Raw genomic sequence first — 16,731 nt, 5'->3', positions numbered from 1 at the left:
ACATAACCACAAGGCAATTAATGTTTTACAAACATTACTTTTACATAATTATAGTTGTTTTTAAATGTAAAAACTTATTATCTGATAAAAACACCCTCTTATTTTGTTTTAAGATTGAATCATGGCTTCTTCGAGTAGGCATAAAAGTAATAGTCCTGACAGCTTCTGTTATATATGTGGCTGTTACACACTTCAACGTCAAAGGCATAATATTTCCTCATTTGTGACACGTGCATATATTGCCTATTTTCAAGTTCCCCTTGGCGATCAAGACAAGAATTTGGCTCCTCATATTGTGTGTCATAATTATGAGGAAATGCTTTGTGACTGGACAAAAGGAAAACGCAAAGGAATACCTTTTGGTATTCCCATGGTTTGGCGTGAATTTAAGGACCACAGCAGTGACTGTTATTTCTATCTGATCCATGCAAAGGGCATTGGCAAGAAAAAACAGCATATGATTACATATCCTAATATCCCTTCAGCAATACGACCTATTCCACACTCTGAGACACTCCCGGTTCCAATGGTTTTCAATGGTTTATTTCTTCTAAAGACGAAGAAAGTGAACATGGTGATCAAGTGTATTTTGATAAGATGCATGAGGAAATGGTTGTAGAATCTGAGGGTCTTCTTCTGATGTCAAGCAGTCATTAACCCCTCAGCAGTTTAGCCAACCCAAATTGAATGACTTAGTAAGAATGACATAAAAATTGTCCTCGACTTTCTAAAGTATGAGGAGCATAACTGGATCATTTGTATGGATCTTAAAATGGTAAATTTCCTGCTAGGACAACAGAGAGGTTTCACGAAGTGTCCTTGCTTTCTGTGTTTGTGGGACAGCCGAGTTCAGGAGAAACACTAGACACAGAAGGAGTGGACAAAACGTGAAGCTCTGGAAGTAGGGATGCAAAATATTGTGAATGAACCTGTAGTTAATCGAGACAGGATCATTTTCCCCCCATTTCACATCAAACTTGGCTTAATGAAGCAGTTTTTTCAGGCTTGGGATAGAGAAAGTGAATGCTTTCAACATATTATTTCTGCTTTTCCTGCCTTGTCTTTCGAGAACATAAAAGCAGGTGCATTTGATGGACCTCAAATTCAAACCCTCATACATGACGAAGAATTTTCCAGGAAGATGAATAAGGAGGAGAAAACAGCATGGCAGTCTTTTGTGACAGTTACAAAGAACTTCCTTGGCAACAAAAAGGCAGAAAACTACGAACTTCTGGTTCAAAGGATGCTGTTGGCTTTCCGTGACATTGGATGTAACATGAGTGTTAAGATTCACTTCCTGAACAGTCACCTTGATAAATTTCCTGAAAATTTTGGAGCTGTTAGTAATGAGCAGACTGCTACTGGAGCATTAAACAAGATTGTCCTCAACAAGTACACAAATGCAAGAGCTACAAATGCAAATTTTTGCCTGAATAGACTTTATATAAATTCTGTGCAAATTTTATGATTAAAATAAGTGTTTTAATATGTTCTATTTTAAAATTGTAGACAAACCTGATGCAGTCATATCCTTTAGTGTATTAGTGTATTTACTGCATTATATAAATTATTATATTTTCATAAAGATGATGCCCAAGAAGACATTCTACTTCATTATGTTAAAATAAATGTTGAAAATTTTACAATAAGATGAAAACCTAAAATTGCAAAAAAAAAACAAAACCCTGTAGCTTACAGAGAAAAACTAATGTCATATTTGAGATCAGCACACTTGAATTAGGTAAGAACAAGTGTTTTTGTGGATACAACAAAAATTTTGTTTCCCAGTGTAATGTAACAAGTGAACAAAGCTAAAACCAAGTATAAATTCCTTATGTTTGTGGTTATGATTTCACTTAAACCAAATGTGTAAGTTAAGTACTAACAGAAATATTAACCATTAACACTCAATTCATACACACTGTGCTAGATTTTATTTTGTGAAAATAAAGTTGATATTTGCAATGAGAATATGATATCAACTGCTAAGGTCATGTTCTTATATGTTCACAGTACAAGTTTTATATTGACTCAATTCATTCATTCTTTTGTTCTATTTGGAATTTTATGATACTTTTATTTTTTATATCATACTGTGATGTTATTTGTCCTTCACTTGTCATGTACAGTTTTATATATTAGGCGCGATTCTATTCTTTAATATTTTCAACGTATGTTTACCATTAAAGCATTTAGATGGATTGTAAGAATTACAGCAAAAATGCAACGTTTATTATCCCTATTCCATTCCTGAAACCCATTTCTAAATCACTTTCAACTACACTTTAGCTGTTTTTATCTTGATATTAACTCCAGTGGCAGAGATTGCCAGCTTTCTATACAATATCCATTTTCTTTTTTTAAATTTTTACTTTATTGACATGGTATCAAGTGTCCCACTCAATATAACATCTACCCCCCACATTGTGCCCACATATCCCATGCAGAGTCTCTTTCCATTCCCGTTTTATCCTCTTTGACAATATCCTTTTTCCTTCTCTGTTTTTACTAACGAAATCTCATTCTTTTGACAATATATCCAGCTAAAAAACTGTATCTCCATGTTTCACTTGGAAAAAAGAAAATTGCCATAACATTGTCAAAACAATTAGTTTTTAAAGTTATTTTGCATACATTGTTTTGCTTTTGTTCTTTCTCCTTCCATCCCTGATTACAGCTAAAGCTGCAATAGCTACTTTGTGATTGATCTGACAGTCATAGTGACAGAAAGGCTAGAGGACCACGGAAATCTTGTCCCAGACATTACTGAACCACTGTCCAGGTCTGGACTGATTGCAGCTTCTGTTATTCTTGTTAGTTTGAACCTATTTGATATTGAAAACTTTTCTCAATTGACTGGTGTCTGTAAGGTATTTTTCCCTGCCAAAAAGGAAGAAAGGGGCTGTAGCCACAAAGTGTGGAATAGCAAAGGCTTTATTTAGTACAGCCCATCCCGCCCGACAAGATCCTCTGGTCCCGGGGGCCAGAGGCCAGAGGAGTAGCATGAATTAAACTGCGTGAGGGATATTTAAAGGGGTCCTCTAGGGTGGGCGAGCTAATATGACATGGTGAAATCTCACTGGCTGATGGACAGTCACTTTTTTCCAAAGGACCTCTGGGAAGTTTCTTTTGGTGCGCTTGGTTGTGGGCAGCCCTAGCCAAAGTTCCTGGGTCTGAGTTCCTCATGTGACCATCCCCCATTGCCCACCACCCTACAGTGTCCTTAGTGTCTTATTCATAATTAGAACAGAGGCACTAACAAATAATTAAATGCTCCATGTGTGATCAGAGCTTGTTAAGTAGTGGACTTCATTATATGGCAGGGTTTTTTAGTCTCAGCACTATTATTAACATTTTGGGCAGGATAATTATTTGTTGTGGGGGCTGTTCCCTACATTGTAGGGGGTTTAGTAGTGTTCCTCTGTCTTCTACCCACTAGAAGCTTTGTGATTGTGACAATAAAAATATCTCTCCAGATATTGTCAATGTCCCTTGGGAGCCAACATTGTCACATTTGAGAAACATTACTATGGATTGATGTAGTAAGGAACTGGTCATTAGGCCTACCTGTCCATTTTGTTGTATGATGTCTGAATGCCAGCTTCTTTAACTATATTAGTCAGGGTTCTTCAGGGAAACAGAACCAATAGCATCTAACTATCTATCTATTTATCCATCTATTTATGGATAACTTATAGAATAACTATATATCTTATATAACTAGATAACTAGATATCTTATAGAACTAATAAGTAAATTAACATGGATCCCAGATGAGATTAATATCTAAATTTGAATTATATTTCTATTTATTAGCAAAACATTATCTAAATGAAATTAAAAATTTTATTAAAATTATAAAATATGTATTTTATGAGAGAAATTAAAGACTAAACAAATTGAGAGATATTTCTTGTTTATGAGTTTAGAAACTTAATATTGTTAAGATGTTGATTTTACCCTATTAGATCAGTAGTCAATGTAATGTCAGTCAAAATCCAAACATTAACTAATTATAGCAACTAATAAGCTAATTCTAAAATTTCTTTGGAAATGTAAATACTATAGAATCACTCAAGTAACTTTCAATAAAATAGCCAAATTGAAGCAATTAGACTACTTGACTTCAAAAGATTTAGACAGCCCAAGAAACTGACTACATGAATATTATAATGGTGTATGTACCTGTGTATATTGTTTTCTTAATTAAGAAAAGTACGCCCTGGCCGGTTGGCTCAGCAGTAGAGCATCGGCCTAGCGTGCGGAGGACCCGGGTTCGATTCCCGGCCAGGGCACATAGGAGAAGCGCCCATTTGCTTCTCCACCCCTCCGCCGCGCTTTCCTCTCTGTCTCTCTCTTCCCCTCCCGCAGCCAAGGCTCCATTGGAGCAAAGATGGCCAGGGCGCTGGGCATGGCTCTGTGGCCTCTGCCTCAGGCGCTAGAGTGGCTCTGGTCGCAATATGGCGACGCCCAGGATGGGCAGAGCATCGCCCCCTGGGGGGCAGAGCACCGCCCCTGGTGGGCGTGCCGGGTGGATCCCGGTCGGGCGCATGCGGGAGTCTGTCTGACTGTCTCTCCCTGTTTCCAGCTTCAGAAAAATGAAAAAAAAAAAAAAAAAAAAAAAAAAAAAAAAAAAAAAAAAGAAAAGTACAACAAAGGTAATATAATTTCAAAGTGCAATTTCAGTAAATTAATTTTACTGAAAAAAATATCAGATAATTTGGCAGTTGTTACAGAATTAAAATTGTAAATACTGTTTGGAGTATTGTATATACAATTCTTTGAAAATATTATACATGTTTTGCAATTGTTTTACCCATGTATACAGATAGTTTCATAGCTCAATTACTAGCAAAAATATTTAATAAAATAAAACTATATATTTTTATATATATTTGTGTTAGAATGTTATACATCTTGACCTTTTGTCTTATATTTACCAGTTCTTTGGTAACATACTTTCTATTGCCAAAAGATGTGAGGAGAGAAAGATTTTCACAAAGTACTGATGAAATCACTGCTACGAAAGATCTACAGCAGTGTTGTGTGGGCCTCTTGGAGACAATTGCTTGTTCCCGATCTACCACACTGTGTTGTTCCTGTCCCGGAGAGGGTCTAGCAGCGTTGGTCTGTAGTACTGGGAAAGGGTCAGGGTATAAAAGGTTTCCCAGAATTATTTGATTAACTCATGCATGTGATGTACTAAGAAATGCAAAGAAGAGTCACAAATCCAATTTCTTTTAACCACATCTGTAAACTAACATTTGAATTTATATTTTACTGAAGCAGTATCTGAGAGATTTGGCCATGATGGGGCAGTTAAACTGTCATAATAAGAAACACTAAGGCCATTCTATTAGAATGTGCTAAGAAATATATTCTAATTAACATTGTTGCTGTTGATGGAATAATCTTAGAGAAGTACTTCAGGAACATTCCTCTGGTGTAAGATCTCCAAATAGTTCTTTCACAGTTGGTTGATTCTTAATGCTTTCTCCTCAGATTAAAAAAACCCCACAAAAACCTAAAAGGCCCTGGCCTATTGGCTCAGTGGTAGAGCATCATCAGCCTGATGTGTGGAAGTCCTAGGTTCGATTTCTGGCCAGGGCACACAGGAGAAGTGCCCATCTGCTTCTCCACCCCTCCCCCTCTCCTTCCTCTCTGTCTCTCTCTTCCCCTCCCGCAGCCAAGGCTCCATTGGAGCAAAGTTGGCCCAGGCACTGAGGATGGCTCCATAGCCTCTGCCTCAGGCACTAGAATGGCTCCGGCCGCAAGGGTGCCATGCCCCAGATGGGCAGAACATCAACCCCTAGTGGGCATGACGGGTAGATTCCAGTCAGGCACATGCGAGAGTCTGTCTGACTGCTTCCCCTCTTCCAACTTTGAAAAAATACAAAACAAAACAAAAAACCCTGAAAAAACAAAAAAACCCTCACAAATTGTTCAAATTCCCTTTCAGTTTATGCTGTTTGACAAACTGAAAAACATAAAGGCACTAGAATGGTTATATACATAGTCATGCTAAGCAGTTTAGGGAGATGGGCTTCAACATGGAGAGAAAAGATTTTCACTTGTCTAGTATATAAGCAGACTGCCATGTTTTGATGCTCAGTGTGTTTATCCTGAAAATCAGTCTGAAATTTTATTCACTTTTGAAACAAGGGTACGTTTGAAAATATCTTGTAAATATACATTTAGCCAAGAAACTAAGGAAGGTCCAAGGAGTAGTAGGCAGTATGTTCTAGAACTGATATGTTTAGAAGTGTAGGTTTGTCAGTATTTCACATGAGAAATTGTATTTTCTATTCCCTTCTACCCAATGATCATATGTATATATTATATACATATATAAATATATATGCATATATCTACACAAAACATATATTTATATATATTTAACTTTTATATCTGTATCTATAGCTACATATTTTCTTAAAAGTAAAAAAAATCAAGTAAGCTTAGTCTTATGTTTTTATATTTTAATTTTTAGTGTGAAATACAAATTAAAATACTTAGATATTTGAAAAACTGACTAAAAAACTGAAGACAGTAATCACTGAGCTTTGATTTGCTGCTACTGCAATGATAAGGTTTGGATGGACAAAGAAAGATCTATTTATCTCCTTAAATATACCCTTATTGATCACCTGCGCAACATTAGCTCTGATAGTCTGTCTAGAAGCTGAGTTCTTTCTGGAAAACATGGTCTTATATTTAACTGTAAAATTTTATAAAATAGATAACTCCCTACTCCAGAAAACTTTCCAGATTTAAATTTTTTTTAATTAAAATTTTTTTTTCAATAATTCAACAAACATTTATGAAGTACCTACAAGGTTTGAGGCCTGCACAGACAGACAGCTAGCTGAGAATGTTCTGGGCTTTCCAAGAACTTCTAGGAGTTCACAGATTGGGAGAAGTCATTCAGTCCATTCATTTTCTCATTAAATTTCTCTGGTGCTTAAAGAGTTTAGGTTACATGAATACTAAAAACCACTACACATCTACAAAAAATAAAAATTAGGATTTAGAGAAAAACAAAAACAACAGTAAGACCACAGCAGGTCTTTTATCTTTGCCTTTAAGGTAACAACATATAAGAAATTTAATGGAAGCATGCAGGAACCCTAAACACCTTCCAGGGAAAGAATTCCCATTATCAAATGTATCAAATGCTTCATAAAAAAATTCATGATTGACAGTTAATATTTCCTTATCAGACCCATTGTCTCTGCTATCATCAGAAAGGCAGGGGGGGTGGGAAAGTGAGAATGCAAAGTACATTGAAGATCACATAGCTTCAATCGGATCTTTTTAAGAATTAAATTTATTGGGATGACATTGGTTAGTGCAATTATACAGGTTTCAAATGTACAGTTCTATGATACATCATCTGTATATTAATTACATTGTGTGTTTACCATCCAAAGTCAAATCTTCCTCTCTCACCATATATTTGACCCCTTTAACCCTTTACTGCCCCACCTACTCTTCTCCCTCCCTCTGGTAACCACCATATTATTATCTGTGTCTATAAATTTTTGTTTGTTTTCCTTGTTTATTCATTTGTTGCTTTCAGTTTTATATCCCACACATAAGTGACATTTCTGGGTTATCTGCTCTTTCCCTGAACTCTGCTACTTTTGTCCTATATCCTCTCTCTTGTTGTTGGGGTGGTTTATGAACTCTCATATTATGTAAACTAAGATTAAACAAACAAACAAACAAAAAATACCTAGTTGGAGATAGAGGAACTCCGGAAAGGAGTGTCCCTGTCCCTTATGTATCATTGCCTTGGGAGTCAGCTGCATCAACAGTGCTGGTTTCTGAGGATCTTTTCTTCTTCCTTTATAACTTACACCATGTTATTTACTAAACTCTTTGTTATTAGATTAAATCTGTATCTATATTTCTTGACAACACAAGAATATAACACAATGAAAATATTAAATAAAGGTTATAGAAACTATGTATTTAATATATGATTCAAGCTTTGGTGGTGGTAGTGCGATAGCAGGGTGCAGAAATAGGAGTGGGGACCCAAACACAGCCTGACAGTTTCACAATTTTGCTTGAATTCTTCTGAGAGTGATAATGCGCTAACATACCTTGGTGACCCACAGCAACTGTCTGAAGGTTGCAGCTGTAGCCATCCTGATAAAGCAGTTTTCCCCTGAGGAGTGTGCAGGTGGAGACTGTATAAAGGTTCCCTGTAGCATATTCAGATCTTAGCTGTGGTTAATTTCCCAAGGCCAGCACAATGTTCTGATGCCTGATTTATTTACTCTCAGGAACTTTAACACTAATCAGACAGTAAGGGACTTGCACAGTCCTAAAAATCCTCAAGGTACTTTCCTCCTCTCCTCTCTGAGAGCAGCAACATAATTTTTGTGGCCTATGGTGAAATAAAAACGTGGGGCCTCTTGTTCAAAATGGATTAAGATCTTCATGGCAGCCACAGAGGAATTTTAAACCAAGTGTGAGACCCTGTGCAGCTGCACAGCTGACATGCCAATGAAGCTGTCCCTATCTCTGTCCTTGGCAAGTTATACATGCCACAGATGTCGTGTGTATCTCAGTGGTACATGAAGAACTGCTGGTATCTGAGTGCAAAGCCACCTGTAAATTTGAGTTGGCGGCACCAAATCAATCCTGGGACTATTGGCCATTGTAAACCTCTTTTTAATTAAATATACATCACTTCTCTTCTAGTGTTCTGACACCCCAAGTTTTATGGAAAGGTTTATCCCAGTAGGATACCTGGCCTAGGAGTATAATTCTCATGCCAGGTAAGAAAACACCAACCCAGCAAGTTGGATATAGAGAAGCATGTGAATTGCTAATGGCTTGAAACCTTTCATTCCCTTACATTTTGCTGATAATCGGGTTCCCTTTACAGAGGCAATACGACTAGGTGCTATTAGCTGTGAGTTACAGTTCTCACTTCTTGATTTGGATGGCTGCTGGTGAGGTGACCTCTGCAGAAATAAAAAATTCCTGTCGACTTCAGTGATAATTTGAAATAAAAGTATATTTGGACTTTCAATCAGACCAGAGATTGGGGTGTGAGGTGAATGGGACATAAGGAAATAGACTCCACATCCAATTCCCTTCTAGGGACACATACTGTGTCCGATTTATTTAAAATAGTTACCTTTCTGAGTCTTGTTTCCTCCTGATTTTAAAGAGTACAAAATAGCGAGTGCTTAATCACAATTCAATGGCCTGCATCACATAGCACCTCTAATAGTTTAATTGGTATCACTGCTCTTGCTTTTAAACTGGATTATATACTTTACAAACACATGTTTTACAGAAACTTGTTTTCTTAATATAATAAAGTGTTAGAATTGAATTGCTCTGCTACTTATTTATTTCTATGGAATCAGTTATTCCTGAAAGTACTGTGATAGATGTTGGGCAACTAAGATTGAGTAGATTATGATTTTCCTCACTTCTCAAAGAGCTGGCAATAATACTGTTATTGTGAAAGACTAAAATTCAGAGAAGGCGCCTGCTCTGATGTGACCTAGGTGTTGTGGGAACATAGCAGGGAGATTGATGATGTAATTAATAAGTATAGTTAATTCAGTTTTAATTATTGAGTCTTACTATGTATCCGGCACTTTACTATGTGTAGAGGATAAAGCAGCAAAGATAATAATGTAGTTCCATGCCTAGCAGGGGAGATTGATAGCAAATAGTCTTCCTTAAGGAATAAATAGCTTTTTCATAGGAGATGATAGTTGAATGGGGTCTTCAAGTTTAAATAAACTGTCATCGGGCCAACAGGAGGCAGGAAAAGAGACAAAGGAGGGAGCTGTCTTTCTTTCTATTTGTCCCACCTCTCATTCACTATAGCTATTTTCTCAATAGCATAATAATGGTGGGCATATAAGCTGACTTAGCTCTAATTGACAATTCTCAGCTATGTTTTAGTGAGTTGTGGTAATTTCTCTTCATGATTTTATTTACTTCCAAAACCTTAGATTTCCATCAGTTTTAGCATATGCAGTAATTATTAATATATTCCAATCCATTTTTCCTTTGTTCCTTGGGATGGTTGGTCATCTTTTTACATTGTTAATGGTGTGATTAGTGATCCATCCACAGCCAGAGAGTGTCCTTGGACTTTGCTGGGGAATGTTTGTTGGGAAGGGTGCGCGCGCACGCGCGTGTGTGTGTGTGCGCGCGCGCGCGTGTGCGTGTGTGTGTGTGTGTGTGTGTGTGTGTGTGTGTGTGTGGTGGGTGGGGGAGGGAGTAAACACAGGAGACTAGATAGGCTTAGATTTCCTGTCCTGGAATTAATTCTTTCTATGCAAGACTCAAGGGTCCACTGGTTTCTGCCAGAATCTTTCCTCTGGCCAGAAAGATACTAAACATACTTTCAGCAGCATCGATCAAGTAGATGAACTCCTGGGGAAGTGAGAGGTTTTACATGTGTAATGTCAGCAAAGGGAAATGGGAGCTGTAATGATCCTACTTGTCAGCAGTGTCACGTTGCTAGCCTAGCAGACTTCAGTAATGTGCTTAATCTAGATCCCAGGGAGATATGGTGTCTTGCTAGCTATTAAATTTTATATTTTAAGGATAACTTCTTTGAACTGGCTTATCCAGCAACAATGCCTGTGAAATGGGAGCACAGAGGACCACAGGGAAATCAATATGACTATTGTGGTAAAAGTATATATGTCTGATTTTCTAAGGGATTCAAGTCACTTGAATTATTTCAAGTATTAATTAGCCACACATAGGTGTTCTGTTGTAGAGATGAGCAAGTTGAAAAGTCCTGAGCTTTGATCTCATTTATTGAAAAAGCACAGAATTAAGAATCAGATCTGTGTTCAAATCTCAGCTCAACCACCAGTTAGCTATACTCACTTAAACAAACTACTCACCCTCTATAGACTGCAGTTTATTGTCTGAAAATGGAGCTAATACCTTTCTAGTAGGTGCTATATAATAATGGAAGGATATAGGGGATATAATGATAAAACATTTCATTAATTTAATAGTACTGTACAAATTATTTGTCACTGCATAGTCCTTTGAGAGTTCATATGAAACTCACAAGAGCTACAAGAGGAGATTTAAATTCTGCATATGAAAGGGAGGTAAATGGGCTACGTGCTAAGAAATTAGGGATTTACTGGTGTCTCTGCCATTCTGTATAAGTCATTCATTTATTTAGTCATCCATTAGTTTGCTGTCTTGTTTTGGAAACCATTGATGTGCTTTTCCTAAATCACTCTGTCTTTTGATGCTTCAGTTTTCAAACCTACAAATCTATTAAATATTCATGTTAATCCAAAAACTTCTTAAGAAAATCAAACGAAGTACTATGAACATACCAAAAGGATCACCCTAACCTCAAACAACCGTAAGAGCAACACTCTCAGAAAAAAATGAAGTTGAGGTTGCTAGTGGAACTCAGAGAGCTCTGAGAGACTGGGAGATAGAGGGAGGCTATCAGTTTCCAGCAGAGGGCAGAGTGCTCTAGGACCCTCTCTGTGTCAGAGACAGGGGGAGAGTGAGCACTCTCCGAAGTGAGGCAGGATGCCAGAAATGGCAAAAGGCATTCACCATGCTATGGTTGACATGCTTTAGCCCCTGGGAAGAATTTCTTCTATCAGGTGAGGAAAAAAGAAAATAGTCATTTTCAGACATGGACTGCAAGGATAGGCAAGTGACTTTTCCCTGCTGCTCAATTTCATTCTTTAGCCAAGCACCTGCCAAGTGGTGCCATTGACAGCAGCTCGAGGCAGCCTGAGTAATGGGTGGGAGGAGGAGTTGGTGCCACTGCAGTGGGACTTTGAGATACAAAAGGATGGCAGCTGGTTCGGAAGTATCTACTTAAAGCTCAAGGAGAAACTCAGATAGGGGGCTAAAATTTCATCTTTGTAGTGGGAGGGAGCTGAGCCTTGGGTAATGATATTGTTAATTTTTGGCCCCCTGATTTCCCCACTCCAACCTATTAAAGTGTTTACAAAACTATAAAATGGTAAACAAGCTATGAATATAAAAGAAAACATGTTGTCTTCTTCTGTATCCAGTTAGGAGTCAGCTAAGGATAAAATACTTTTTAAAAACAGGCTTTTAAAATACTTTGCTATTCCTTTACCCTCCCCAGGAAAGACTCTAAGCCTCTCCCCCTTCACCTGCTTTCTACCCACCCTGAGTCCCCTAATTCTGTCCCAGCCTTATATTCTACTGAAGTTGATGCAAGAGCAAGATCTGCTTTTACCCATCTGTGCTATGGAGTTTGAATGAAGAGGATGAATCAGAGGAGGCCAGCATTTATGTAAGGGTTAGGGGCTAGAATAGGTTAACATAGTCATTCTGATTATTTAAAAAATGGCAGTGTTATCATTACCTCTGCTCCAGTCTATGAGATGGCTATAGGACTGTACCTTATTTAATAGCTCTGATTTATGATCCCCTTAGAAATCAGATGACTAGTTTGGGGACCCACTGATTCTCAAGCCATTGATCTCAATGAGGATTAATCAATCCTCATTAATTCTATTGTTTTGTTTTTTTTGCCTTGGGATGTCAATCAGAGACTGAGCATTTTTCTGGGAGATAATTCTGTCCTTTTCTCCAATTTCAATGTCCTACCTTACCTAGTGCAACTGTGTTAGGGTCATTAAAACCACAATTATGGGGTGTCTGGAAGATTGAATTTTTAGAAAGTGCCAAAAAATTTAATATTTATCTGTACTTTATTCTTATTTCTAGGCTAAGAATGGACTTAGCTTGTTTCATCTTATATTTCTTCTTATTCTTTGGATGAAATTAAGTATAAGAAGTTCCTATGTATGATTTCAGGTTGTGAAAGCCTTATATTTTCAAAGCCCTATTTTGCCTCTTTCCAATTCTTATGCTAAAAGGTGGTTCTTCTTGTAGTTCTTGCCCTTAGTATCGATTAAGAGGCAGACACTTTTGGTAGTGGTGGTATAAGTAGAGGCTCTTTATTTATGCTTTTGTGTGAGAATAAAATGATGAGATTTGGCTGGCAGGCTAAAGACCTAATGCTAACTATTGGCCTTCTCCTTGTCTCTCTCCAATTTTCTTTCAAGTGGAAAACTATTTTACAAATCAAATTCTAGGGGAAAAATCACTTCTGGGGAAATAAATTTTTATATGATTCCTTCAGCCCTGGTAACCTAATATTTAAGCATAATATTAAATTGCCATGATCTGTCATGTCTTTCCTCTTTAATACTTTAATTAATCACACAGTGATACAAAGATAGGTCCTGGCCATAAATAATTCATAGAAAACAATGCTAATCTATAATGACAAAGCACAAAGGGTAATCAAATTCACATTCAATAACAAATCATAGTTCTGTATAATAACACACATAAATATTTTACTTTAACTATTTCCCTTATTGCGGAAGCTTGGACTTTTTATTTTCATCTTTAAAGAGTTTTCCTTGTTTTTTTTTCTTCTATTATTTAAAAATTTTTACATCATTCTTTTTCTAAGGCTGATTTCTCTGAATTGACACCACCTTTGGAATATCTACATTGCTTTCCTCTTTTTATATAAAAAGCTGCAGCTAACTTTTAGTTATATTAGTGTATCACATTGTAAAGCCCTGAAATACAGGAATAAGAAAAAAAATCAGCCACCGTGGTAGCGCAGTGGATAGAGCGTTGGTATGCAGAGGACCCAGTTTCAAAACCCCAAGGTCGCCAGCTTGTGTGCAGGCTCATCTGGTTTGAGCAAGGCTCACCAGCTTGAGCCCAAGGTCACTGGCTTGAGAAAGGGGTCACTCAGTCAGCTGTAACCCCCTAATCAAGGCACATTTGAGAAAGCTATCAATGAACAACTAAGGTGCCGCAATGAAGAACTGTCCCTTCCCATTTGTCTATCCTTATCTATCCCTCTCTCTGTCTCTGTCACAAAAAAAAAAAAAAAAATCAAAGACCTGAGGAAAGACAACAAATCTTCCTAATAGCGCAACTTTATATAATATCTGAATTTTTAAAAAATTCAAATGCATATATTTTTTAACATTTACAATTTCAGAAAAACTCAGCTAATTTTTTGACAAAGATGAGGAAAAACTACCCTTTGCTTTTTTTTTTTTAATTCAATGAGAGGATGGGAGGCAGAGCAACAGATTCCCACATGCTCCCCAACCTAGCAAGCCCCTAGGGGGTGATGTTTTGCCTGCCTGGGACATTGCTCCGTTCCTCAGCAAATGAACTCTTCTTAGTGCCTGAGGTGGAGGCCATGGAGCTATCCTCAGCACCCGGGGCCAACTCACTCCAATCAAGTCATGGCTATAGGAGGGAGTGAGAGAGAGCGAGATGGAGAGAGAAAGATGGAGTGAGAGAGAGAGAGAAGCAAAAGGCGTAGGGGCACAGAAACAGATGGGAGCTTCCCCTGTGTGCCCTGACCAGGACTCTAACCCAGGATATCCACACACTGGGCTGATGCTCTACCACTGAGCCAACTGGCCAGGACCTTACCCTTTGCCTTTTTTTAAAAAAAAATCATTTTAAGTGTCATGTGGAAAAAACTTGCTGTTGGTCAAATAAATTTGTAAATATGAAAAAAAAATCATTTTAGAGAGGAGAGAAAAGAGTGTGTATGTGAGAGAGAGAAGGGGGTAGGAGCAGGAAGCATCAACATTCATATGTGCCTTGACCAGGCAAGCCCAGGGTTTCAAACAAGTGACCTCAGCATTCTAGGTTGACTCTTTATCCACTGTGCCACCACAGGTCAAGCTTGCTTTTGTTTTTGCTTTTGACATTTATGATACAAAATTATATTTAAAATCACAGACATACATGTCAAATGCAAAAACTATAAAATTCTTAGACAATAACACAGGAGAAAACCTAGAAGACCGGGGTATGGGGGGATAGCTTTTTAGATACAACATCAAAAGTACATTCCATAAAAGAAATAATGGATAAACTGAACTTCATAAAAATTAAAATAGTCTGTTCTGCAAAAGACAAGATCAAGAGAATAAAAAGACAGTGACTCAAAAAATTTTTTAAAAATTACCACATAAAATAATTCTACTACTTCTTCTATACCCAAAAGAATCTATATAAAACAGAATCTCAAAGAGATATTTGCACATGTATGTTCCTGGCAACATTATTCACAGTTGCCAAAAGGTAGAAGCAACATCAGTGTCCATCAACTGATAATGAACAACAACAACAAAAAGTGCTGTATACATACAGTGGAATATTATTTAGTTTTAAAAAGAAAGGAAATTCTGACACATTCTACACCATGGATGGACCTTGGGAACATTACATTAAGTAAAATAAGCCAGTCACAAAAAGATAAAAACTGTGATTCTGATTGTATAAAGTCTGTAGAGTAGTCAGATTAAAGAAACAAAGTAGAATGGCGGTTGCCAGAGGGTGGGAGGAAGGGCTAATGAGGATTTATTACATACAGAGAATAAAGTTTCAGTTTTGTAAGAAGAAGTCCTGGAGACTGGTTACACAAAAATGTGAATATACTTAACTCTTCTGTGCTATACACTTAAAATGGTGATGGTGCTAAATTTTATGTTACATGAATTCTATCACAATAACAAGTATAAAAAAGCAGAAAAAAATTCTAAAATTACTATATTCTCAGTTTTTTAAGTTAAAATTTAAAAGATTAAAAAAAAACCTCAAGTATCATTTATCCATGTTTCTATGGATTGATTCAGCAAACATTGGTCAACTATCCTATTAGAAATTGGGCTGTTCCTTGCAATTTATTTCATGTCATCTTCACAACAATCCTAGGAGGTAGATATAATTAGCTACATTATTCTCTGAAAAAAATGAGACACAAAAGAGATGCTTGCCTTAAGTGACAATGCCACTTGAGAACAGACCTTCAAGGATGGCCAGTAGGCTTTATCTTGTGTGTCAGCTCTGACAAACCAGTAGGGCCTCCTAAAGTGCTGTGTTGAGAAGGATTTGAAGCCACATCTGTTCTCAGTGGCCGGGATCCACACCTGCCAAGGAAAAGAAGAGAGAAGGCCATTGCTGCTCTCATGCCAAGCATTAATAATCATTTACTATCCAGACCTACTTTTTTTTTCATTTTATATTAGCATAATTTTGACCCCACAGAAAGTATCAAAAGATAGTGTTAAAGTCATCATAGATAAATTAGACTGCTGTTTTTTTAGAAAGTTACAAAAAGTGAAATATTTAAATCTATAGTTAAAGGTGGGCCATGCTTTCTCTCTATGAAGCCCAGCAACAGCTATACTCTCTTACTCAGTGATAGTGAAAGGGAAGATTTATTCTTTTATTTTCCTTTTCAAGTGAAAGCAAGTTATAATAATTGGCATAATTTGCTTCAGTTCTTTTTCACACTTATGCATAAAAAGATGTTTTTTTATTCATCTGAAGGCAAAATTGAGAAAATGTATATTTCAAGCTAATAGTTTAGCATAGCTGTCAGTAATTCAGATATCTGTCAAATAACCTCTGTAATGTTTTCACACATTGTGTTAGCTTCTGATTCACATATCCTAACTCTAGGCAATGTATTTATCACCTATATGGGGAATTATGTATTTGTGGATTCAATTTAAATAACTATTAAAAATGTATAAATAAATATACTTCTAAAAAATGACCTCTTTGTCTGTAGATACCATTTAAGAATTTAGAACATCTGCCAGGGCATTATAGATTTGAATGGGACATGTGCATGAAATCATTTCTGAGAAAGATTTTAGG

The sequence above is a fragment of the Saccopteryx bilineata genome, chromosome 3, assembly GCF_036850765.1.
Source record: "Saccopteryx bilineata isolate mSacBil1 chromosome 3, mSacBil1_pri_phased_curated, whole genome shotgun sequence".
Taxonomy (NCBI): Eukaryota; Metazoa; Chordata; class Mammalia; order Chiroptera; family Emballonuridae; genus Saccopteryx; species Saccopteryx bilineata.
The sequence above is the reverse complement of the archived record's forward strand: the minus strand, read 5'-3'. Positions refer to the sequence as shown.